Consider the following 23,489-nt stretch of genomic DNA (forward strand, 5'->3'; position numbering starts at 1 on the left):
ACTGGAATTTGGCCTGAGGGGATGAGGGAGGCAGTAGGGAGAGGTGAGGAGTGTGGAGAACCAGAGCATCCCTTTCAAACCCTCCCACCCCCTGTTGAATGTGGGCCCAGCACAGTCAAATCTTCCAGTGTTTTAGGGAGGTAGAAATCTAGGTTTTTATGTAAAAATCCCTTGATTTGTGAACATTGGCTCAAATTTTATTAAAATGCCACATGTGCCAAAGGAAACATATCTTCAGGCTTGTGGACGGCCAGGAAAAAATCTCTGCTGTTTAGCTTTGAAAGAGGAGACTGCAACCCTGTGAGGAGGGGGGTGGAGGAGAGACGGCGTTGGCAACTGGAGAGTGCTTGGGGCTAGGAACTGCAGCCAGGCCTAGGTTTGAATCTCTTCCCTTCCAGATAACTGCTGTGTGATGGTGGGTGGGTTGCACAGCCTCTCTGTTTTCTAAACCATTTAGAGGATGTGATCATATGCATCCATCTCACTGAGTAGCTGTGAGGCTTCTACTGAACAAGTTGGCAGAGGTAAAGTGCCTGGCACTGAGGGAGTGTATGCTAATTCCTTTCCCTTCCCTGGGAAGTGCTCACACGAAGTTCAATTTAAAGATGACTTGTTCCAGTTCTTTCTCACTCCCTCCCTTCCTTCTCCCCCTTCCTCCTTCCCTTCTACTTCCACCCCTTCTCCTGCTCCTCCTCCTTTTTCTTCTTTTTAAATCAAACAGAGTGAAGATTTAGGGCCACATGTTGGGAGATCTGGGACCAGGCCCTGGCTCTATTCCAATCTTGGAGCGAGACGTTAGGGGAAGGGTCACTTCCTTGTGGGGCCTCAGTTTCTCCCTCTGTGAAATGGGCAGGTTTGATTGGAGATGGAGAGGCTCTTCCCAGGTGTCAGGGTCCTGCTGTTCTGCGGCGCCTTAGCAGGGAGGAGTGAGGGGTGGGACTGCGGCCTTGGTGGTCATGGGGGGTGGCCATGGCAGGAGGCTGAGTCAGAGACACCGTCAGTGCTGGGAGAAAGGGAACAGACCAGCATATAGTGCCCGGTGACTTGCAAGCCACAGGAAGGCAGGAAGGCCTGTGTCATCAGGGAGCCCGTAAACACCCTCCAAGGAGACCAAGGTCCCTGCTTGTCTTGGATCTGACCACAGGCCCATCCCAGGGATTTGGGATGAGAGCTCTTAATAAATCATCCTGCCCAGAACATGGAAGCCTGGAGCCATCCTCCTGGCTTTCTGAGATCTGACCTCTGATGACCTGTCCCACCCACCTCCCTCTTGCCAGACCCAAGACTGGTGAGGTTCTCCAATACACAATTCTCTTCCTGCCTCTTCAGGACTTTGCACCCACTGTTCCCGCTACCTGGAATGGTCTCTCCCTTTCTCCAGGCTTCACCAAGATAATGCTTCCTTATAGTTCCAATTTCAGCTCAAAGATCACCTCCTTCTTTGTTCTGCCGGCAAGCGCAGGCCCTCCTATGGTCTTGTTCATCTTCTCCTCAAAGCACTCACCACCATCTGTGAGCTGTGTTGAAGTGCTTGTCTGTTTGATCTGTCTGCCCTTCTCCTGAGGGTGGGGACTGGGAGGGCCATTTCAGCTACTCCAGTCCATTCACCGAATGAATGAATGAATGAATGAATGAATGAATGAATGAATGAAGCTCTCAGGAGGGTTCCAGGTAAATTTCATAGGCCTGGGGAGCTCAGCATCCTTTCAAAGAGATTTCACATCAGATCTCTTTCATCAGCCTCAACCCTCCAGTATCTTTCCATTGTACTTAGAAAAAAATCCCAGCCTCCATCCTGGGCCTCACAGCTGCCCCCCAGGATCCAGCCCCCGCTGAGCTCTCTGACCTCGGCTACTCCAGGCTCCAGGTCTATTCCCATCCCCATCCCAGCTCCCACAGCCACACTGGCTTCCTTTTGTTTCCTCACCACACCAGGCTTGTTCCTGCCTCAGGGCAGGCACTTTCTGTTCCTTGTGCCTAGAATGCTCACCCCCAGGCCCTCCTGTCCTTCAGGTCTCAGCCACCCCACCTCAGGAAGGCCTTTCCCCGCTTCTCTTTCCCTCCCTTGCCCTGTAAAGGAGCCTCAGTTCCTTCACAGCAGGTATCACTATCTGAAATTATCTCATTTATTTACAAATGTTTGATCAACCTTTAGCTGAGTTCATGGACACGCAGAATAAAAATGGCTTTCCCCAGCTTCCCTAGAAGCTAGATGTGGCCACGTAACTGGGTTCCAGCCAATGGTTTGTAATGGGGAGTGTGTTTGGCAGTTTCTGGAGTCTTTCCTAGAGGTTTAGCTGTGGCCTACCATTTACCCATCATCTTTCCCTCTCCATCCTGCCACCTGGAAGGCAGACGAGAAGGCTGGCGCTGTGGCCTCCACCTTGGATCATGAGAAGGAGAGCCACACCCTAGGGTTGGCAGAGTCATGAACAGGAAGGAGCCTGGGACACTGAGAGCTTTGTGGAGCCTCCAAAGCAGCCCTGAACTGCCTACATCTGGACTTCATTCACACGAGAGAAAAATAAACTCTTTTGTTTATTGTTGATTTTTTCAAATTAAGTTTATTATATTTTATTATGACTACATTTGTATGTCCTAGCAGTACACTCTAATGCAAAATGTCAGTTAGAACACACGCTGTGTCTTTTTATTTTAAAATGTGCTTGATATGTGTTTATCTACCTTGTCCAGAATTTTAGCTGGAGTTAGGAGGAACCCTAAGCCTGAGAGGGGAAGCCACTCTCCTGAGGTCACACAGCAGAGGAGGGGCAGAGCTGGGTTCGACTGCAGGGCCCCAACTCTTAACCCCTAACCCTCATTGTTCAGAAGCTCTCAGCTTCCTCCGGGCATGGCCGGGATGACGGGCTGTGTGGGCTACACTTACTCTCCCTTATTTCTCGGGGGCCCAGAGCATACTGGGAATGGGAGAGAAGATCCCAATTGAGGGATTGGTGGGGGCTGCATCCCAGTTCTGCCACTGGCAAGCTGTGTACCTCGGGGAAGACCTCAGCCCCTCTGAGCCTCAGTTTCCCTATCTAGTAGCCGCCTGCGCCAGGGCAGGTGCCCTGTGGGTTCCCTAAGGCACTGTCCTGAAAATGTTTGCTACCTTAAGGAGGATAGAGCACTAGACACCCCCCAAAGTGGAAATTCCTGGATTGCAGGCAGTGTCACTAGTATTAGGAGGTAGACTACTTGGCGCAAACTTTGCGATCAGTTCTGGGTTCCAATCCTGACCCCGCACCTAGCAGCTGTGTGACCCTGAGAGTCACTTCCCTTGTGGTAGCTTTCTTTAGCGTCCTCATTGGAAAAATGGGGATTTGTTCCTTCATCCCACACATTTGTGCTGAGCACCCTTCATGCCAGACCACGTCTAGGTGCTGGAGACTCGGTGAAGGAATTGGGTGACGGCCTTCTCACAGGGCTGACGACTGCGTGCAGGGAGCCCAAGAGCGCAGAAACAAACACGGAGCGCACCGGATGACAAGAAGACACACAAAGCAAACTAAAGCAGGGAGGGGGGCGACAGAGCAGGAGGGGCTGTCTGACGCTGGGTGGTCAGGGAGGCGTCCCTGAGGACGGAACATCAGGGCAGAGGCCTGAATGGTGGGCGATGAGCAGTCCTGGAACGGCTGAGCCTGGTTCCCCCCATCGCCCCGTAACTCTTCCTGGGCCTTGTCCGGCTGAGTCCTGCCTTAGAGCGGGAGCCACACAGTGGCCAGCTCTGTGTCCTGGGCAGCATCCCAGGGATGACTGAGTAAAGCTGGGGACCCTGACTCTCTCCTTTCCTCCCCCTAAACGTCCCGTCCGGCAGCAAGCCCGCCTGTTCTGGCTCCTGAGGTCCTCACAAATCCATCCACTTCCTGGGGTCCCTGCTCACGTCCTGTCCGGTCCCCCTGCGCCCGCCTCGACCTCCCGCGGTCTGTCCACCCCACAGCATCTGCACTGGCTGCCTCTGGCTCCTGGAACACAGCATGACAAGCTTCGTGGCTGAAAACAACACAGACGTATTTGCTTACGGTTCCGGAGCTCGGAAGTCTGAGATCAATCTCGCTGGGTTGGAGTCATGGTGCTGGCAGGGCTGGCTCCTGCTGGAGTGTTCCACGGGGACACTGCTCCCTTGTCTTGCTTCGTTTCCGGTGGTCACCTGCGCTCCTTTGGCTTGTGGCCCCTTCTTTCGTCTGCTAAGCGTGTCCCTCCAGCCTCTGTTTCTGTCACTCTGTCTCTTCTCTCGGCCTCCTTGTCTTCTATAACCAAACCTCCCTCCCTTGGCCTCCCTCTTAGAAGGCTCCTGTGATTTCACTGAGCACTCAGATAATCCAGAACCATCTTTCACCTCTAGCTCCTTAACTAAGTCACAGCTGCAAAGTTCCTTTTGCTGTAGAAAGTACATTCAGAGGTTTGGGGGATGAAGTGGTGGACGTCTTTGGGGGAACATTATTCAGCTGACCACAGCATCTAAAGGGATCCTGTTAGAACCTAAGTCAGATCCTGTGCCCCTTCTGCTCAAAATCCTCCCTTGGCTCCCACCCCCCCTCAGACCTGACCCATCTCCCACCTCCTCTTTTCCTCTTCCTCTCCTCCTCCCTGTCCTGGCTCCAGGCACAGGCCTCCCTTCTGTGCCTCAACAGTCCATGTAAGCTCCTGCCTCAGGGCCTTTGCAGACACTGTACCCTCTGCCTCGAACCTTTCACCCTACTTCTTCCCAAGGTGGGTTCCTTGTCATCCTTCAGGACTCCCCTCCCCAGAAAGCCCTCTTGGACACCCCCTTCTCTAGAACAGCCCTTCCCTCTCCTCATAGTCACATTTAACACAGTCAGAAATTACCCTTCTTTCTTATTTATTGTCCCCTTCCCCCACTAGAGTGTTAGCTCCTAACACCCAGGAGGGGCTGGGTCTGTCTGGTTCTTGGCTGTATCTCTTTTGCACCTAGGACCAGGCCTGGCACATGGTAGGTGCTCAGAAAATACTTGCTCCATGAATCCATGTGTGGCCAGTTTCAAATGTCCCTCAATGCTGCTGCGAATAAGATACAAATTCATTTAAAGGCAGTCTGACCTTCCCAGGGACTTTTTGGCTTGATTTATTTTCTCAGCCGACGATTAAAACACTGCCTTCAGATGTAAAAAGTCAGTGAGGCATCATGTATACTAGGCAAGCAAGGACTCAGAAAGGCCTGGCCTAGAGCCAGGGGTCTCCTGAGGACAGAAGCCAACAGGAGAGGCAGGGGGTTCTTCTGGTGAAGAGCAGGAGTGTGGCACATGGCCACCTGGGCAAGAGGTGATTTCTCTCTGTGCCTCAGTTTCCGCAGCTGTAAAACAGGCAGCATAACAGGGCTTACCCTGTAGTAGGGACCTCGGTGCTATCGACATTTGGGACCAGATAATTCTGTGTTGGGGAAATTGAGCAGCATCCCTGGCCTCTACCCTGGGGACAGTCAGTAGCAGTCCCCCCTGTTGTGACAACCCCAGATGTCCCCAGATATAGCCCCATGTCCCCTGGGATGGGGGTGGGCCAAGACTGCCCTTGCCTGCCTCACAGGGCCATCCTGGGGGGTTGAGAGGTGATGTGGGCATAGCATCTGGCCCCGAGCCTGGCGCTCAGCAGCTGCTCAGGGAACAGGGGAGCCGCTGTCTGGTTAAGTGGGTGACCAGGCTGGAACCCTGCCTCCGCCACTCGTCAGCAGCTGGCCTTGGGCAAGGGACTGTACCCTGCCGAGCCCAGTCTGAAAAATGGGATAACAATAGTGTTCATTGTCTTGGGGCCATCAGGAGAATTAGAGACCATACCCAGCACATAGTAAGTGCTCAATAAATGGGAACCCTAATGAAGAGGGTGAGGGATGAGGAAAAGAAGTATCCCGGAAAAATGGGAACAAGAGAAAGGGCACTTTGCAAGCTCTCCCTGGGGTCTCTAGAATGTGTGCCCCTGCATTAATGGGGGACCCAGAGGCATAGCTGCCCACACCCAGGAGGCCAGTGGTTCAGCCCCTCAGCCCTGCTGGGCTGATTTAATAATTAAGCTGGAAAGGGGTGATGGGGCTGGAAGGCCTGCAGTGACCAGGGCCTGGCCTTGTTTGGCTTCGGTGACGTGATGGCCCTGGGATCATGGCCTTCTTGAGCCCATAAACAGGGGGTTGGGCCCCGAGACAGGCAAGGCCAGGCCAAGGTCTGTGCCGGTGGCCTCCTGCCCGAGTCATGGAAGGGGTGGGAAGGGAGGCGTCCGGTGGCGGCCGCAGGGAGGGGGTCACTGTGGAACCAGGGCTGTTGCTCATAGGGTCACTCCCCGCCCCCACTGTTTCTTTCCCCTTCCCTGCCCAACAGCCTCTATTGTCCCCTCCAATTTATTGTGCACTTACTATACGCAGGGCTCTGCCAAAACACTTTATATAGATTGACTCCCCCACCCCCACAATGAAGGGGTACTCCAGCCCCGCCACAAGTGAGTGAGGCTCCCACGGCCCAAGTAAGCCATCGGAGGCTCCCAGGGCCTCGGAGGGCAGAGCCATATCCCAGCCCAGGGCCAGAGTCTCCCAAGCTAACCCCACAGCCCGGCCCACTGCCTCACCACCCCTTCCCCTGTTGTTCCCTCTTGCTTCCCTTTCTTTGTGTCTCTCTGTCTCTCTGTATCTCTGTGTGTTTCTTTCTCTCTGTTTCTCTATTTCTCATCTTCACGTCTCTGTCTCTGTCTCTGTCTCTCTGTCTCTCTCTCTCTCACTGTGTTGCTCTTTCTCCTCTTCTCTCCCCGCCTAGCCTGTCTCTCTCTGACCGCCCCGCCTCGCGGCCCTGTCTCCCTGCAGCCAGCCCTTGTCCCGACGCCAGCACATTATGTCCCTGGTCAGACCCTGACGTCAGGCAGGGCCTGGCGGGCAGCCACGGGCTGCTGCCGGGCAGGCGGAGGGAGCGCACGCCTTCCCGGTCCCCACTGTAGTGGCCGCCTGCCCAGCTCACAGCACCGGGCTCCGGCCCTCCCGGCCTGGCCTCAGCTGGCCCAAGAGTGGATGGCCCTTGGTGGCCACCTGGCCTGTGAGTCTGGGGCTGCCGGCCTCTCGTGTCTCTCTCCTCCACCCAGACCCCACAGCCACACAAGACGGCTCCTGGCCCTGCTCAATCCCAACCAGCATTCTGCAACTGGGAGTGGGGGAGGTTTGGAGAGTGTGAGGGGGGTGGTTCTGGGTGACAGATGACGGGATGGCTCAGCTGGGGTTTTAGGGGCAGGGACTTGCCATCGGGGTACGGCCAGGCATGATGAAGGAACGCCCCACCTGAAGTACAAACAGTGCCCCTTGCTGAGTTCGTCTTAGGCCCCATCAGAGCTCGAGTAAGTGGTTAAAAAAATGTAATATTTCTTGTTTGGTTTGTTTGGTTTTCCCCCTCAGATTTTCAAAGCAATGCAATTTCCTTGAAGGACATTCTGAAGGGCACCTGAGCATCCCGGTTTAAAAACAGACTTTGGGGTTTGGACAGACCTAGCTCAGACCCAGCTGGGGGACCTCGCGCCAGTGTCTTCAACCGTGTCCTCAACTGTCCGATGGGGATAAGAGACATACACGCCTTGGACAGTTGTGGTGGGGATGAAGCAAAACCACATTTCTAGAGCACAGTTGTCTTTCTCTTGTCTCTTCCATTCTTCTCGTGTTAAATCGAGGAATGCAGAAAAGTACCGAGAAAAAAAAAAAAACCAAAAAACAAGGTCACCCAGAGAGAACCGCTCGAAGATTTTCATGGCAATTCAACTCCATTGACGTTTTTCTATTGAGATCCTACTGTTGCTGGCTTTGTCATTTTTCACGAAACCGAAACCTGACTTGAAGTTTCTTTTCAAAAGATTTTGGCTTATTTTATCATCATTTTGCGAGCACATGCACATTCAAAAGGTTCAAAGTGGGTCTAGTGAGGAGCAAGTCTCTTCCCCACCCCAGCCCCTGGCTCCGCTTCCTGGAAGCAAACACTGCTGGCAATTTCTTGTGTGTCCTTCCTTCCTTTCCTGGTGGTAAATCATCTTCAGACGCATGATTTCTAACCCCTCTATTCATCTGGGCTTTGGTTGTGCTTTTTAATTCACTCCATTATAAAGCATGACATTACCAAAAAAATGAGAACATACAGACACTCAAAAGGAGGGGAACATAAGGAAAGCAAGTCACCCGAAATCTTCCGACCCCTTCAGCATTCTGGAGCACACCCTCACTGGCTTCCTCCATTCCTTGATGTCAGGGCACATTCTTGTAGCTCCAGTGGGTTTTCTTCTTAGTGCTGACCCGAGTTTGTGATGATGTATTTGTGTACTGATCTGATTGTTATCTGCCTTCCCTGCTCCGGACAGGGACGGCCATGCCTCTGTCCCCCCGCACCACCCCCACAGCTGACTGCCGGCACACCGTAGGCCTGTAATGGATATTTTCCAAATAAGCAAAGGAGGGAGTGAATTTACGAAAGGGATTGTATGCTATATTACACTACCCTGTGACACACACACACACACACACACACACACACATATATATATTTATTATTATTATTATTATTATTTTTGCTTAACATACCGGGTACATCTTTCCACATCTCCAACTAGACGGCAAATCTTCATTTTTCATGTCTACACGGAGGCACCACAAGAAACATCTTTTTGATGCTGGCCAGAAGCTTCTGCCTCTAACTGGGAAATTCTTTTTCAAATGCAGATTTGTTAACAGATGCCATATGATCTACCCGTGCCCCAGCCCTTTGGCGTTTACTTTCAGCCTGACACTTTACTGGTTTTTGTGGGCCCATTGTTTTCTGGGACAAGTCAAGATTTACTGTCTGTCCCTGACATCATGTTTTTCCAGAGAAGCTGAAGAGTAAAGAACTCATCCCACCCCCACCCCACTGTTTCCGACAGTTAAGGGTTCTGTGGATTTGCTGAAGTTGGGAAACCCAGTGTAACCCTTGCCTCTCTGGCTGCCTCTTTGCAAAGAGCACACACCAAGCTCAGTCCTACCCCAGGGCCTTTGCACTGCCTGTTCCCACCTGCTTCCCATGGATATTTACTCAACTAGCCTACTTCAGGTCTCTCATCAAATGACACCTTCTCAGAGAGCAGAAGTCTGCAACCATTTTTCTAAATTAACATCTCGCAGTCACTTACCCACTTCTGCACTTCTTCATAAAACATATATACCAGTACCTGGTATCATGTTATATCATATTATATTATGTTATATTGATACGTTGGGGTTTTCTTATTTACTGTTCATCTCCCCCACTGTGAGGGCAGGAAGTTAGTTTGTCTTCTTTCCTGCAGTGTCCCCAGTACCTAAAACAGGGCCTGGAGCATGGTAAGTGCTCAGGAAATACTGGCTGCATCGATAAATGCTCATTTCAGGATTCCAAGCTTCCTTCCAAGGCTAAGAACTGACTTCCATCATTCATTCAAGATTTATGCATTGAGCACCTAGCACGTGCCAGGGCCCGTCTGGGTGCCGGGAGTACTATAGCGGGTAAGACGGACAGGTAGTCCTCTTGAAGGATGTGGTCTGGGAGACACACCCACATCAGATAATGACATGCAGGTTGACTTGCTGGTCGCAGGTGGCAGGGTGAGAATGGGACTGGCGCTCTGCCAGGTGTGGGCCCCCAGCTCTAACTTAGCCCTTGCAGAGCAGGGTAAACTGCCACGGTGATACCAGTGGGAGTGACATCCTCATCTTCTTTACTTCTACCTGCTGTTCTTTCAGGACAAGTGCAGGACGTATTAAAAAGTGATGCAGGAAGCCTTTCTACATTCCTCCCCAGCCCAGAGGGTCTTTGCTTGGGGAGCGAAGCTTCGCCCTACTTTCTGGCTGCCCCACACCTTGCATACCTGTTTCTTCAGGGAAGCTCCTTCCTTAATAGCCACTCTCCTGGAGGGAAATGCCAAAAAACTCACTTTCCCGCCCTTCCTTGCAGCTTGGTGCAGGCATGGGTTTTGGGCTTCACCAGGGAGACATGCCTCCCAGAGACATGTGATTAGAAGAGAAGGAGAGGAAGCAGGGGTGTGGAGGAGAATGCACGAGCTCTAGCAGATGCAGTGGGAGGGGTCCTCAGCCACAAAGCAGGTTCCCTGGGGCAGCTCTTCCATGAAACACGAGAGGGCTTCGAGCCTGAGCCTCGCTCCTGGCTATGTAGATCCTGACTCGAGGCCCACCTGGGATGATGGCTATTAACAGGCATTTAAGAAAATTCATGTTCTTTGCCCCCCCACCCACCCAAATCCCTATTCTGGAATTGTGTACTGAGGAAATAACCACAAATAGTGAAAATGCACAGAGATGTTCACCACAGAATTATTAGAGTAGTGGGGAGTCCAAAACTACCTAACTGCCCGATCACCAGGGAACAGTTGAGCTAATTAGGTGGTAATTCCTAAAAGAATGTTAAAGACAATTCCTCCAGCAAAATATTAGTGCAATAACTCAGGATTAAGTTCATCTTTGAGTGGCTAAAAGCCCCCAAATGCCAGGGGCTTAACTTAAACAGAAGTTTGTTTCTCTCTTATCTAAAAGAAATGTGGAGATGGCTGGTAGGGTGTTTTTATAAATAACAGGACTGGTAGGGTGTTCTTATAAATTCATCCAGGACACAGGTGCCTTTTCTCTCACTGGTCCACCATGGCCCAAAACTGCCACTCCAATTCTGGCCATCACGCCTGTATTCCAGCCAGCAAGGAGGAAAGGAAGAAGAGCAGGCAGCCCCTCTCGAGGACACTACTTGGAAGTTACTTATGTCTCATTGGCCAGAACTTAGTGACATGGACACATCTGGGAAATGTAGTTTTTTCCTGGGTGGCCACATGCCCAACTAAAACTTGAGATTTCTATTATGAAAGAAGAGGGAGAGGTCAGAGAATGGAGGAGACACTGGGGTCTCGGCCACAATAGGCAACAATTACAAATAATGTCCAAGAGGATTTTGTAATAACATGAAAAAAAACAGTTTTGTAGTTTGGGGAATTTGTATATATAGTGTGATTGCAACTGTGTGACAAAATTTCAAAGCAGAGAGAGCTTCTCAGAGGACAAGACTGCGAGAAAGTGCAGCTTTGTGGGAAGTCCAATAAGAAATTTTATTTTTTCTTTTTATTCTGTATTTTCCAAATTGTCAATAATTAGCAAATTTAACTTCTTGAAAAAAAGAATTCTGTGCATATTACGGAATCTGCTTGGGCTATAATTCATACCCTGCAAGTCTGTTCTCAAACGCACCAAGGCAGCCAGATGGGAAAAGCAGAAATGAGATTACATCTAGTCACAGACAACATGATTGTGAATGGGGAAAAGTCCAAGGAACCCACAAAAACTGACTAGAAAAAGAGGGACCTGGGATTTCTCAGAGTTTCAAATCACAGCATTGCTGAAATGTCAGCTCCACGACCTTGGGCAAACCACTCACCTGGCTGTTTCTGCCTCTGTACAGGAGAAGGACGAAAAGCATCCGTCTCCAGGTGTCAGGGACTCTAGAAGGAGGTGGTTTCTGCAAAGTGTGTGCACCTGTGCCTTGCACAAGGCAAGCTCTAGATCACAGATTCTCCACCAGGGGGGAGGATTTTGTCTCCCAGGGGACATGTGGCAATGACTGAAGACATTCCTGGTTGTCACAACTGGGATGGAGGGAATGTTACTGACACCAGGGATGCTGCTCACATTCTGCACGGCACAGGTCATACTCCCACTACAGGGACTGATCCAGCCCTGAATGTCCGTAATTCTGAGTGGCAAAAGCCTGCCCTAAACACACATCAGCTGCGACTATTCTCGGGCCAGTTTCCTGGCTTTTGCCGTCAGACACTGCACACACGGTAGCGCTCGGCTGGGTCCGACGCCTGGGTGTGGGAGGATCCGCGCAGGATGTGTTTTCGGGCAGGAGTCGCGACAGCAGCCCTGCTCTGCATCACATGCTGGAGCCTCCTGAGTGCCCCCGCGGAGTCTTCCGCCGTGTGTCTCAAGCTCTCCACCAGGAAGCTGGGAACATGTCTGTACCAGGGAGCTGGGAGAAGGAGCAGTCCCCCCAGTCCAGGGACTAACAGTGAGGCCACTGCTGGTACCAGCAGGACCTGCAGGTGTGTCCTTGGGGCTTACCATCCAGCGGGCACACTGCTCAGTGCCCCCCTGAAACCCTGGAGGGCAGGCACTACCACCTGCTCTGTGTCCAAGAAGTGGAGGCAGGCTGCAGGACAGTGCAGGAGTCAGCTGGTCCCAAAGCCAGCACCCTTCCCCGAACTCACTGCCCTGCTCAGGGGTTCGCCCCTGGCTGCACATCAGAACCACCCGTGGAGCGCTGAGGAACCCAGACTCCCGGGCATCCCCACGGACCCAGTGAGGCCAAGCTTGGTTCCCGAATCAAACAGATCTTGACTTGAATCTTGGCTCCTCTATCTTCTGGCTCTGTACCTGGGGTCAGCGACTAGCTCTCTGAGCCTCAGGTTTGTCCTCTAAAAAAAAAAAGATTAGTGGGACACCTTGGTGGCTCAGTCAGGTAAGTGTCTGCCTTCAGTTCAGGTCATGATCTCAGGGTCCAGAGACTCCCTGCTCAGTGGGGAGTCTGCTTCTCTCCCTCTGCTGCTCCCCCTGCTCGTGCTCACTCTCCCTCTCTCAAATAAATAAATAAAATCTTAAAAAAAAAAAGATTAGTATTGGTTACTAGCTCAGAGAGTGGCCATGAAGTTCAGTGAAATGCCCTACCTCATAGGCTGAACACGGGGCCTGTTATACAGTAAGTACTCATTAAGTGTTGGCTTTTATTTTTATTTTTGGAGCAGGACTTGGGCACCTGTGTGTGTGTTCTGTCTAAGCTCTTTAATTGATTCTGATGTGCCCAGCTAGTCATCTATCCATCCATCCATCCAACCATCCACCCACCCACCCAATCATTCATCCATCCACCCACCCATCCATCATCCATCCATCCATCCATCCATCCATCCATCCATCCATCCACTGAATCATCCATCTGTCTATCCACTCATCCATCCATGCACATCCATCTATCCACTGAATCATCCATCAATCCATCCATCTATCCATCCACCATCCATCCATCCATCCATCCAATCATCTATCCATTTATTTATTCAACCTTTTATTTAACACAGACTATGTGCCTGGCTGGGCTTTAGGCTCTGAGGATGTAGACGTGATCAAGAAAAAGACCTGCCCCTCATGATGTTGACAAAATCAGTTTTGGGAGAATAGACTAGAAAATAGTGAATAAATAAGTTAGTAAAGTCATGTGGTATAAACTACTGGACACATAAACAGGTGGGATAGTGGAATAGCATGGGGTGAGCCTCTCTTCCAGATGGGGTGAGAAGCAGATATCCTCTGTTTGGCTTCCAGACCCCCCTTCACCCTGCTCTGTGTCTCAGACCAAATATGGGTAGACAGCAGCAACCTTAGGAGCCCATGCCTCCCCAAGGTAGATGCCAGAAACTCACGTTCTTAGCCTCTCCTGCAGCCTGGGTGCAGCCATGACAGCTGTGTTTGAGAAACAGCAAGGAGGCCCGAGAGGTAGACGTGGGAACTGAGGTTCAGACAGGGCGAGGGGTTCATATGGAACCAGGCAGCTGGGGAGGGATGGAGGCCAGCTTTGAACCCAGGTGTACAGGCTCTCTCAATGTGAGCCCCTCACTGGTTCATGGCCCTCTCTGTAGGCGGTTACAATGACAGGAAGGGAAGGAAAAGTTGAGAAAGAAAAGTTGAGGTCAGCCGGCGTCACACCCTGAGGCCCAGTTCAGCCGTTTACCAGCCACCTGCTATAATCCAGACCTGGCTCTGTCCTTCATAAGCATGGGCTCACAACAACCCTACAAAGCAGGATGGGCAAATCAGGATTTGGAAAAGTCAAGCAAATTGCTTGACGTCACACAGAAAAGGAGTCAGTACACCCTACTTCCAACAAGAAGACCTACTGAAGATGTGTGGGCATATGTCTGACTCTCTGACCACACCCTGAGCAACCTGGGGTCAGGGTCCACATCTGAAACTTTTTTCCATTTCCAGACCAAAGCCAGGGCACTCCATATGGTAGGCCCACAATAAATACCATAAACACTGCAAGAAAGCATGACCAATTTACAGAGTTTTGCTTGAAATTTTTAGAGACTCAGAAACTCTTCCTTCTTATTTTTTTTCTCCTAAATATTTTTCACTTAAAAACCCTAGCTGAGTCATTCTTTGGATTCATTTTAGTTCTTCTAAAATGATGGCCTTGTGTGGGGGGGAGGGGGACAGGGTGTAGAAAGCAGTATTTCCACATTCTCAGCCCGGACTGTAGTATGTATCTACCAAGGCTTCCATTTCTCCATTTATCTACCTGCCATCAATCTATCTACACACTTCATGTACCCATCCTATTCACTCACTCTATGGAACCTTCCATTCATTCTTCCATTGATTGATAAATTCAATCATAATTTCACTGTCCATCCCTTCATCCACCAATCCATCCACCCAACCATCCTTCCATCCCCCATCTATCCATCCATCCTTCCATCCCCCATCTATCCATCCATCCTTCCATCCCCCAACTATCCATCCGTCTCTCCCTCTCTCCATCCACAAACAGACACCAAGCATCTCCTTTGTGCCAAGCCCTATGCTGGACTCAGAGGTACTACAAACAAATAAGACTTGTCCTTGACCTCACAGAGCTCCCAGTACAGTGGGAGAGACTGCTATGATGAATGGTAGAAAGGGCTTGTTCATTCATTTATTCTGCCATGCTGCCTCCTATGGGTTGAGCAGTGTTAGACCCTGGAGAGCAAAGATAAAGGAGACAAGGTCCTTGGAATCCCATCCTAGTGAAAGAGACAGTAAATATGAACCCAGGCAGGAAGTGCATGTTCAATAATAATTTTGTTCATCCACACGTTTGCTGATGTCCCCCACATGCCGGATCTGGACTTTGGGGACACCAAGATATGAAAGATTTACCCTTATCCACTAGGAGCACAGTCCAGCAGAGAGTTTCTTCACAACATGGTATAAGCTGCCATCGGGGTGTGAGCAGGGGCGCACAGAAGCAGGGAAGGTGGCCTGGGGAGCTTCCTGGGGGAGGTGGGGCCCGGTCTGAGCCTCAAGGACCCGCTGGGGTCTGCTATTTAGCCCTGCTCCCTGGACTCCCTGCAGCCTTCTTTCCTCCCTTCTGCAGAAGGCGAAAGTCAGACTCAGGGGCCCCCAGACAGCCCCTCCTTACCACCCAAGCAGAACTTTTGAGGCTAGGACTCAAACTCTGTCTCAGGGCAAGGCCCTGGAGAGCTAGCTGACCGAACCTTGGAGACTGTCCCACAGTGACCAAGGTCCATTGGTGACATTGAGATTGTTTGTGCAAATGTGCTCCATTTTCCTATGCAGTCTTGTTTACAGAAAAAACCAACTCTGCTGACATGACTTATGGTGGGGTGCGAAGGGGGTGGCTGAGAGTGTCTACCATGCATGGTGCCCTGGGGAACAGAGACATTGGTGCCAGGGGGAGGCGAGGGGCAGAGGTCAGGCTGGACGTGGCAACAGGAGCCAGATGATGCAGAACCTCATAGACCTTAGGAAGGGCTCAGGGTTTGCTGTGAATGGTAATGGAGAGGATTTGAGCTGGACTCCACTGGGTTAAAACATAAGATTCAAAAACCTCCAGATGGCCCGTGATTAGTTCATTTGCTCATTCATTCATTCAACTAATATTTGAGTACCTACTCAGTTCCAAGCATTGCTCCAGGCACTGGGGAATCAAGGGTGAACATAACAGCCACAGACCTTGCCTTCTTGGAACCAGTGGGGACACAGACCCTAAATCAAATAACCACACAGTGAAATACAGACAGTGACAAGTGCTATCAGGGAAGGCTTCTCCCAGGGGACACATAAGCAGCTGGTTTAATCCTTCATTCAGCCAATGTGTCAGGCACTGTGCTGGGTGAGCAAGGCAGACCCAGCCTCCTCCCTCAGGAGCTGATGTTCCAGTGGGGGAGGCACACCCATAAACAAACAACAGCACAGTGACATAAATGCAGTTGGGTCCTAATAGGGGCTGTGGAAGCAGGGAGGGCTTCCTGGAGGAAAGGGGATGAACAGGAGTTAGCTAGGTGAGGGACTGTGTATGGAGGTGAGGGCGTGTCTCTCCTGTGACCTGCTGGACTCGGGGCAGGCGGAGGCGGCAGAAGATGCCATAGCTTTGAAGGAAGGTCAAGACTCTGGGGAACAAGGACCAAGGCTGTGGACAAGGGAGGCAAAGGGTATCTCTGGGGTGCCCCCTGTCTCCCCATCTCTGTCTCTGTCTCCTTTTTCTGTTTCTCTCATTACCTTGGTCTCTGGCTTACACTGTCAGATACTAACAGGTCCTCGGATTCTCTCTGTGTCTTTTGGCCCCTGTTTCTTTCTCCTTTTTCTACACTCTGGTCATCTTCACGAGATGTCAGTAAAAGACAAGGATACTGGGAAAAACCCGGGGCGGGTGGGCAGGAAGCGAGGTCAGGGGCACAAGGACAGCTGAGCACAGGGACAGGCGGTGACTGAATGTTCTGTTTTGGAAAGACAGCTCTGGTCAGGGGCGAAGGTGGCTGACCACGAAATCCGATAACCTGGCCTAACTCTGCTCCAGCCAGCCCTCTGGCCAGCAGCCCCGTGACCTGTGGATGCTGCACAGAATTTTCCCAGAGGGAGGGGATGAAGGGGGAAAATAGCCCACGGGCAGCTTTTCCTCTGCAAGTGGTACCAACAGGAAGGGATGGAAATAAGGGAAGAGCGAATGCCCCAGTGAGACCTCGGCGTGGCCTGCTTGTCTCTACACGCTTTTCAAAGGTTTAACAACTTCGGAAGTGCTTCTGTGCGCGCCAGGCACCACGTCCTCGCTAACTAACCCTCCTAAGCAGAGCATTTGGATTTGAGACTGTGGACTCTGGAGCCCAGGCTACCTGAGTCTGCACGCCAGTTTTGCAGATGCCTAGGCTCTGTGACCCTGCATAAGTCACTGAGCCTCTTTCTTCACGTGTGAAATTGGAAGAAAACAGCACCTGTCTCATACATGGGAGGTCAAGTTTAGTATTAGCTAATACATGTAACAAAGTAAGTGCTTAACAAAACTCAAGTATTTTTATGTCAGCCTTACGATTGAAGAGCTAATGCTACGGAGGCAGAGGGAGTCACATTCAAACCCCGCTCCACCACTTCCTAGCTCTGTGACCTTGGTTAGGGCTCATAAGCTCTCTGGCTGTCTCTTTTCTTACCTGCTAAGTGAGGATGGGTATAGTCTTCGCCTCAGTGGTGGTTGAGAGGTTCTATGTATGTGGCAAGTAGATGGAAAGCACTCACTTCACAGGCGACGATAAGTCCCGAAGAAGTTCATTCTTTTCCTCCATATGTCCAGCAGGCTCCGGGGCCTCAGAGCATCTACGAGGTACTGGGTCCTATGTTCTTCCTGTTTGGGAAGACAGCAGTGGACAGCTGGAGAGGGAGTGAGCCCCCTGGGTGCCCAACTCGAGACCTGACAACAGCCTTCCCATGCAGGCATTATCAATCCATTTCACAGAGGTGGAAACTGAGGTCTGGAGAGGTAAGCAGGCAGCCAAGACCAAAGGTTCATGAGCACTGGCTACTCGGAACTGCTCTTGACCTGAACTTCTGTGACAACCCCACCCACCACTTCCTCTGTTGTCAGAGGCAATTAGGACCTCATCCCCTCTCACACACTTGGCTGCATCCTGCTGCCTTGGGGTCTCCGGATGGCCCAGAGTGCGCCTCAGAAATGTTGGTTGCACCAGACAGAATCTGCAAGCCCGAAGGGCTTGTGCTGCCCCCGAATTAACCTTCCCCATCCCTGGCCTGCTTCCTTATCCTATGCCAGCCAGCTGGAGGAAAACCACAGAGCCACGAAGGCCCAGAGCATCTCTCACTACCAGGGCAAGAAGCAGGTGCCAGGTGCAGGAAGGGACAGACTGGGGTCTTGGGGTCTGGAACTCCAGAGTCCCAGGTTCTCATGCCTGGTTGTGTGACTTTGGACATGGCACTTCCTCTCTCTGAGCCTCACTTTCCTTGTCTGTAGAATGGGCACAATCATCATAATAGCCACCCCTTCAGTTGATGTGCAGGATAGAGAGAACATGGGCACAGCACTAGGAAGGGGGCAGGTACTTGGACAACCGTCCTTACTATGTGGGAAGGGTGGCTGAAGCCCTCTCCCCAGCCTCAATCCCTCAAGCCCAGTTTGGCTTCTATGGTCAGTGGTGAGCTCCTCATGAGACAGCAGAATGGTTAAGAGCACGAGCCTTGGTCTTGACTGCCTGGAGTCAAATTCTGCCTCTGCAACCTGCTAGCTGTGTGATCCCCACTAAGTGACTTAACCTCTATGGGCCTTAGTTTCCTCATCCATGAATAGATGTAATAATAGGCCCTGTCTCTCTGAGTTGTTGTGACAATCAAATGGGTTCACAGATGTACAGGCTGGGATCCTGCCAGGCACACAGTGAGAGCTAGAGAAGCATTTGCTGCTCTTCAGACATCAAGGGCAGAAGGGACCTGGTCTTCTGCACAATTTACAAAGGCCTCAGGGCCAGGGAAGGAGTGGGGGAGCTGGGGGAAGATTCCCATCTGAGCCAGGTGGGATTTTGCAAAGCAAGAGCCGTCATATTGGCAAAAGGCTTTGTGCAGGTCCCTCGTGGCCCCAGAGAAGGGCTGCCGCACATCTGTCCTTCCATGGGAGCCCAGCACAGTGTTTGTGCTTCTCCATAAGGTGGAAGGGTCATCCTTCCAGTTGCTCAGCCTGGAACCCTGAACTCATCCCCGATTTCTTGATTTCTGTCACATCGGGTGGAGCAGCGTGTCCTGTCAGATCTACTTTCTGAACAAATCTAGAATGTGAGACTCTGGACTTCCCCGCTCCCCACCTCCACGGCCACACCCTGGGCCCGGTCATCATCTCCTACAGCCTGGACTTTGCAGACACCTCCTTAATGATTGCTCCCCTTCCCTCCTTGTCCTGACAGTCGAATGCTCCACACACAGCCAGAGCGGTTCTTTCAGAACCTAGAACCCAGACCACACCCTCCTCTGCACAGGACCCTCCACAGTTCCCATCTGCCCTAGAGAAAAGCCTGAGTCCCTCCAGTGATGTGCAAGGCTCTGGGCAAGCCGGCCTCTCGACCCTCTGCCCTCGCTGCTTCCCACCAAAGCCCTCACTCAGGCCGCCCCAGCCACACTGGCCCTCTTCTCCTCCTCACACTCACCAGGCATCATCTTTAGGGACTTTGCACCTGCTCCTTTCTCTGCAGGGGACGCTCTTCCTCCAGATAGCCTCCCTGCTCCATCCCGCTTCCTTTCAAGTCTGTCCTCAAATACTTGCTCTCCAGTCCCTGCCCCTGCTTCAGGATCTGCGTCCCTCCGAGACTCTCCATCCCCCTTCCCTGTTTTACTCTTCTCCTTAGCACTTATCACTCCTGCAACACAATATAGTCAATTTACACATTAACGTGGATCCCGCTCTTCACCTCTACCTCCCGAATGTCAGCTGCACAAGGGCAGGGGTTGGTCTCCATGCCTTGTTCATTGTCGTGTGTCAACACACACAGGCAACCAATGAATATGGGTGAATGTGTCATCTTGGCCACTGCCGGAGAACAGACAGCCGGAGGCAAGGGGAGGCCAGGACCACTGCAGGCTCTGGCAGCCGGCTGGGATGGAGAGGCTGCAGGCCCACTGGGGTGGGGAGGAATAGTTCCTCCCAGATGGAGCAGAGACGACTGGATGGGGACTAGAGAAGAGAGGAGGACGGAGCCCTGCTGTCTGGCCTGAAGGTCTGAAGGATGGTGCTGCCACTGAGTGGGAGGGGGAACTGGTGGAAGGAGCAGGTTTTGATCGGGGACAGGTCAGCTGAGAGCTGACTCTTAGGGCTTTGCTGAGGCCTGGCCACTGCTCCAGGAGCTCGGGATCCAGCAGAGTGAAACACNCTTCCTGTTTGGGAAGACAGCAGTGGACAGCTGGAGAGGGAGTGAGCCCCCTGGGTGCCCAACTCGAGACCTGACAACAGCCTTCCCATGCAGGCATTATCAATCCATTTCACAGAGGTGGAAACTGAGGTCTGGAGAGGTAAGCAGGCAGCCAAGACCAAAGGTTCATGAGCACTGGCTACTCGGAACTGCTCTTGACCTGAACTTCTGTGACAACCCCACCCACCACTTCCTCTGTTGTCAGAGGCAATTAGGACCTCATCCCCCCTCACACACTTGGCTGCATCCTGCTGCCTTGGGGTCTCAGGATGGCCCAGAGTGCGCCTCAGAAATGTTGGTTGCACCAGACAGAATCTGCAAGCCCAAAGGGCTTGTGCTGCCCCCGAATTAACCTTCCCCATCCCTGGCCTGCTTCCTTATCCTATGCCAGCCAGCTGGAGGAAAACCACAGAGCCACGAAGGCCCAGAGCATCTCTCACTACCAGGGCAAGAAGCAGGTGCCAGGTGCAGGAAGGGACAGACTGGGGTCTTGGGGTCTGGAACTCCAGAGTCCCAGGTTCTCATGCCTGGTTGTGTGACTTTGGACATGGCACTTCCTCTCTCTGAGCCTCACTTTCCTTGTCTGTAGAATGGGCACAATCATCATAATAGCCACCCCTTCAGTTGATGTGCAGGATAGAGAGAACATGGGCACAGCACTAGGAAGGGGGCAGGTACTTGGACAACCGTCCTTACTATGTGGGAAGGGTGGCTGAAGCCCTCTCCCCAGCCTCAATCCCTCAAGCCCAGTTTGGCTTCTATGGTCAGTGGTGAGCTCCTCATGAGACAGCAGAATGGTTAAGAGCACGAGCCTTGGTCTTGACTGCCTGGAGTCAAATTCTGCCTCTGCAACCTGCTAGCTGTGTGATCCCCACTAAGTGACTTAACCTCTATGGGCCTTAGTTTCCTCATCCATGAATAGATGTAATAATAGGCCCTGTCTCTCTGAGTTGTTGTGACAATCAAATGGGTTCACAGATGTACAGGCTGGGATCCTGCCAGGCACACAGTGAGAGCTAGAGAAGCATTTGCTGCTCTTCAGACATCAAGGGCAGAAGGGACCTGGTCTTCTGCACAATTTACAAAGGCCTCAGGGCCAGGGAAGGAGTGGTGGAGCTGGGGGAAGATTCCCATCTGAGCCAGGTGGGATTTTGCAAAGCAAGAGCCGTCATATTGGCAAAAGGCTTTGTGCAGGTCCCTCGTGGCCCCAGAGAAGGGCTGCCGCACATCTGTCCTTCCATGGGAGCCCAGCACAGTGTTTGTGCTTCTCCATAAGGTGGAAGGGTCATCCTTCCAGTTGCTCAGCCTGGAACCCTGAACTCATCCCCGATTTCTTGATTTCTGTCACATCGGGTGGAGCAGCGTGTCCTGTCAGATCTACTTTCTGAACAAATCTAGAATGTGAGACTCTGGACTTCCCCGCTCCCCACCTCCACGGCCACACCCTGGGCCCGGTCATCATCTCCTACAGCCTGGACTTTGCAGACACCTCCTTAATGATTGCTCCCCTTCCCTCCTTGTCCTGACAGTCGAATGCTCCACACACAGCCAGAGCGGTTCTTTCAGAACCTAGAACCCAGACCACACCCTCCTCTGCACAGGACCCTCCACAGTTCCCATCTGCCCTAGAGAAAAGCCTGAGTCCCTCCAGTGATGTGCAAGGCTCTGGGCAAGCCGGCCTCTCGACCCTCTGCCCTCGCTGCTTCCCACCAAAGCCCTCACTCAGGCCACCCCAGCCACACTGGCCCTCTTCTCCTCCTCACACTCACCAGGCATCATCTTTAGGGACTTTGCACCTGCTCCTTTCTCTGCAGGGGACGCTCTTCCTCCAGATAGCCTCCCTGCTCCATCCCGCTTCCTTTCAAGTCTGTCCTCAAATACTTGCTCTCCAGTCCCTGCCCCTGCTTCAGGATCTGCGTCCCTCCGAGACTCTCCATCCCCCTTCCCTGTTTTACTCTTCTCCTTAGCACTTATCACTCCTGCAACACAATATAGTCAATTTACACATTAACGTGGATCCCGCTCTTCACCTCTACCTCCCGAATGTCAGCTGCACAAGGGCAGGGGTTGGTCTCCATGCCTTGTTCATTGTCGTGTGTCAACACACACAGGCAACCAATGAATATGGGTGAATGTGTCATCTTGGCCACTGCCGGAGAACAGACAGCCGGAGGCAAGGGGAGGCCAGGACCACTGCAGGCTCTGGCAGCCGGCTGGGATGGAGAGGCTGCAGGCCCACTGGGGTGGGGAGGAATAGTTCCTCCCAGATGGAGCAGAGACGACTGGATGGGGACTAGAGAAGAGAGGAGGACGGAGCCCTGCTGTCTGGCCTGAAGGTCTGAAGGATGGTGCTGCCACTGAGTGGGAGGGGGAACTGGTGGAAGGAGCAGGTTTTGATCGGGGACAGGTCAGCTGAGAGCTGACTCTTAGGGCTTTGCTGAGGCCTGGCCACTGCTCCAGGAGCTCGGGATCCAGCAGAGTGAAACACCGAGCCCCTGACTTCTTGGCACTTTCTCGTGAATTTGAATGCCAGAGCTGCCACAAACTTACCAGGAAGCCTTGAACGAGTGCATGCCGTCACTCCCCGGCCTCGGTTTTCCCATCTGTCAATGGGATGACAATCCCTCCCTCCCAAGGCTATGGTGAGACTCAATGATCTAATGCCTCTGCAACGCCTGGCACCCGGTGGGCACTTGACCAGAGCTCATTTGTCCCCCTTCCAGCCCCCACGCTGGCTGTCCCCCAGGGGACTGTGCTGTGAGCATTATTTTTAACTGTGGCTCCAGCAAGCTGGGCAGTGGCTCTGAAGGCCGCGGGAAGACCACAGGGTGAGCAACATCCCGGTTCCCTCGATGCCAGGAGGCCGTGGCATGGAAACATCAGGGGAGGCCACCCTGGGTCCATGCTCTGCCTGGTAACCCTTTACGCAGAATTATGTCATGTGACCCAGTGGTGTTTATAAACAGCACTGACCTTTCCCAAGCAGGGTGCTGGGGAAGGGGGCTGCAGCCCAGTCTCCCCGCCCCTCCCCCCATCACGAGCTGGGGGAGGCCCCTCCCATCAGCCCTCATTCACAGAGCAAAGTTGGGGTGGCTGGCTTGTGGCCAGGCTTCGCCTGCTTGTTTCAACACCTCTGAGCATTTTGCAGCTGACCAGCCCTGGGGTATTTTTAAACGCTGGCCTCGGCCAACCTCTTTGTCACATTCCAGTCGGGGCTTGGATTTAGTGCATGTCCCAGTTTAGGGTAGTCCGGGGGTGGGGGGGCCAGGATTCGTTGACAACAAACATTTAATAAAATTCCAGGACCTGTGGTCCTACTGTGTGCCGGGCCTTGTAGCAGGAATGGAGGCCCCAGGAGACCTAACTCACAGAGCCTGTTCTCAAGGTGGTCCTAGTCTGGCGAGGACACCGTGACTGGCGCCAGTAGGAAGGCTAAGACAGCAGTGACAACTCAGATGTCTACAGGGCCCAGCGGGTTATGTCAATGAAGGAAGGGGGCC

General features: G+C 52.4%; 1 long non-coding RNA gene across 1 annotated transcript in view; it reads right to left on the reverse strand.

Moving 5' to 3' along the window:
* Nucleotides 1-6,727: 6,727 nt before the first annotated feature.
* LOC117795651 overlaps nucleotides 6,728-23,489 on the reverse strand; it is a 158,375-nt gene continuing 141,613 nt past the window's right edge. The window contains exons 3-4 of the long non-coding RNA XR_004619737.1: nucleotides 17,236-17,426; nucleotides 6,728-7,628 (exon numbers count right to left, since the gene is read on the reverse strand). This is a non-coding gene — a long non-coding RNA (uncharacterized LOC117795651). The remainder of the gene's footprint in view (nucleotides 7,629-17,235; nucleotides 17,427-23,489) is intronic.

Source organism: Ailuropoda melanoleuca, chromosome 13 (genome assembly GCF_002007445.2).
Source record: "Ailuropoda melanoleuca isolate Jingjing chromosome 13, ASM200744v2, whole genome shotgun sequence".
Classification (NCBI taxonomy): domain Eukaryota; kingdom Metazoa; phylum Chordata; class Mammalia; order Carnivora; family Ursidae; genus Ailuropoda; species Ailuropoda melanoleuca.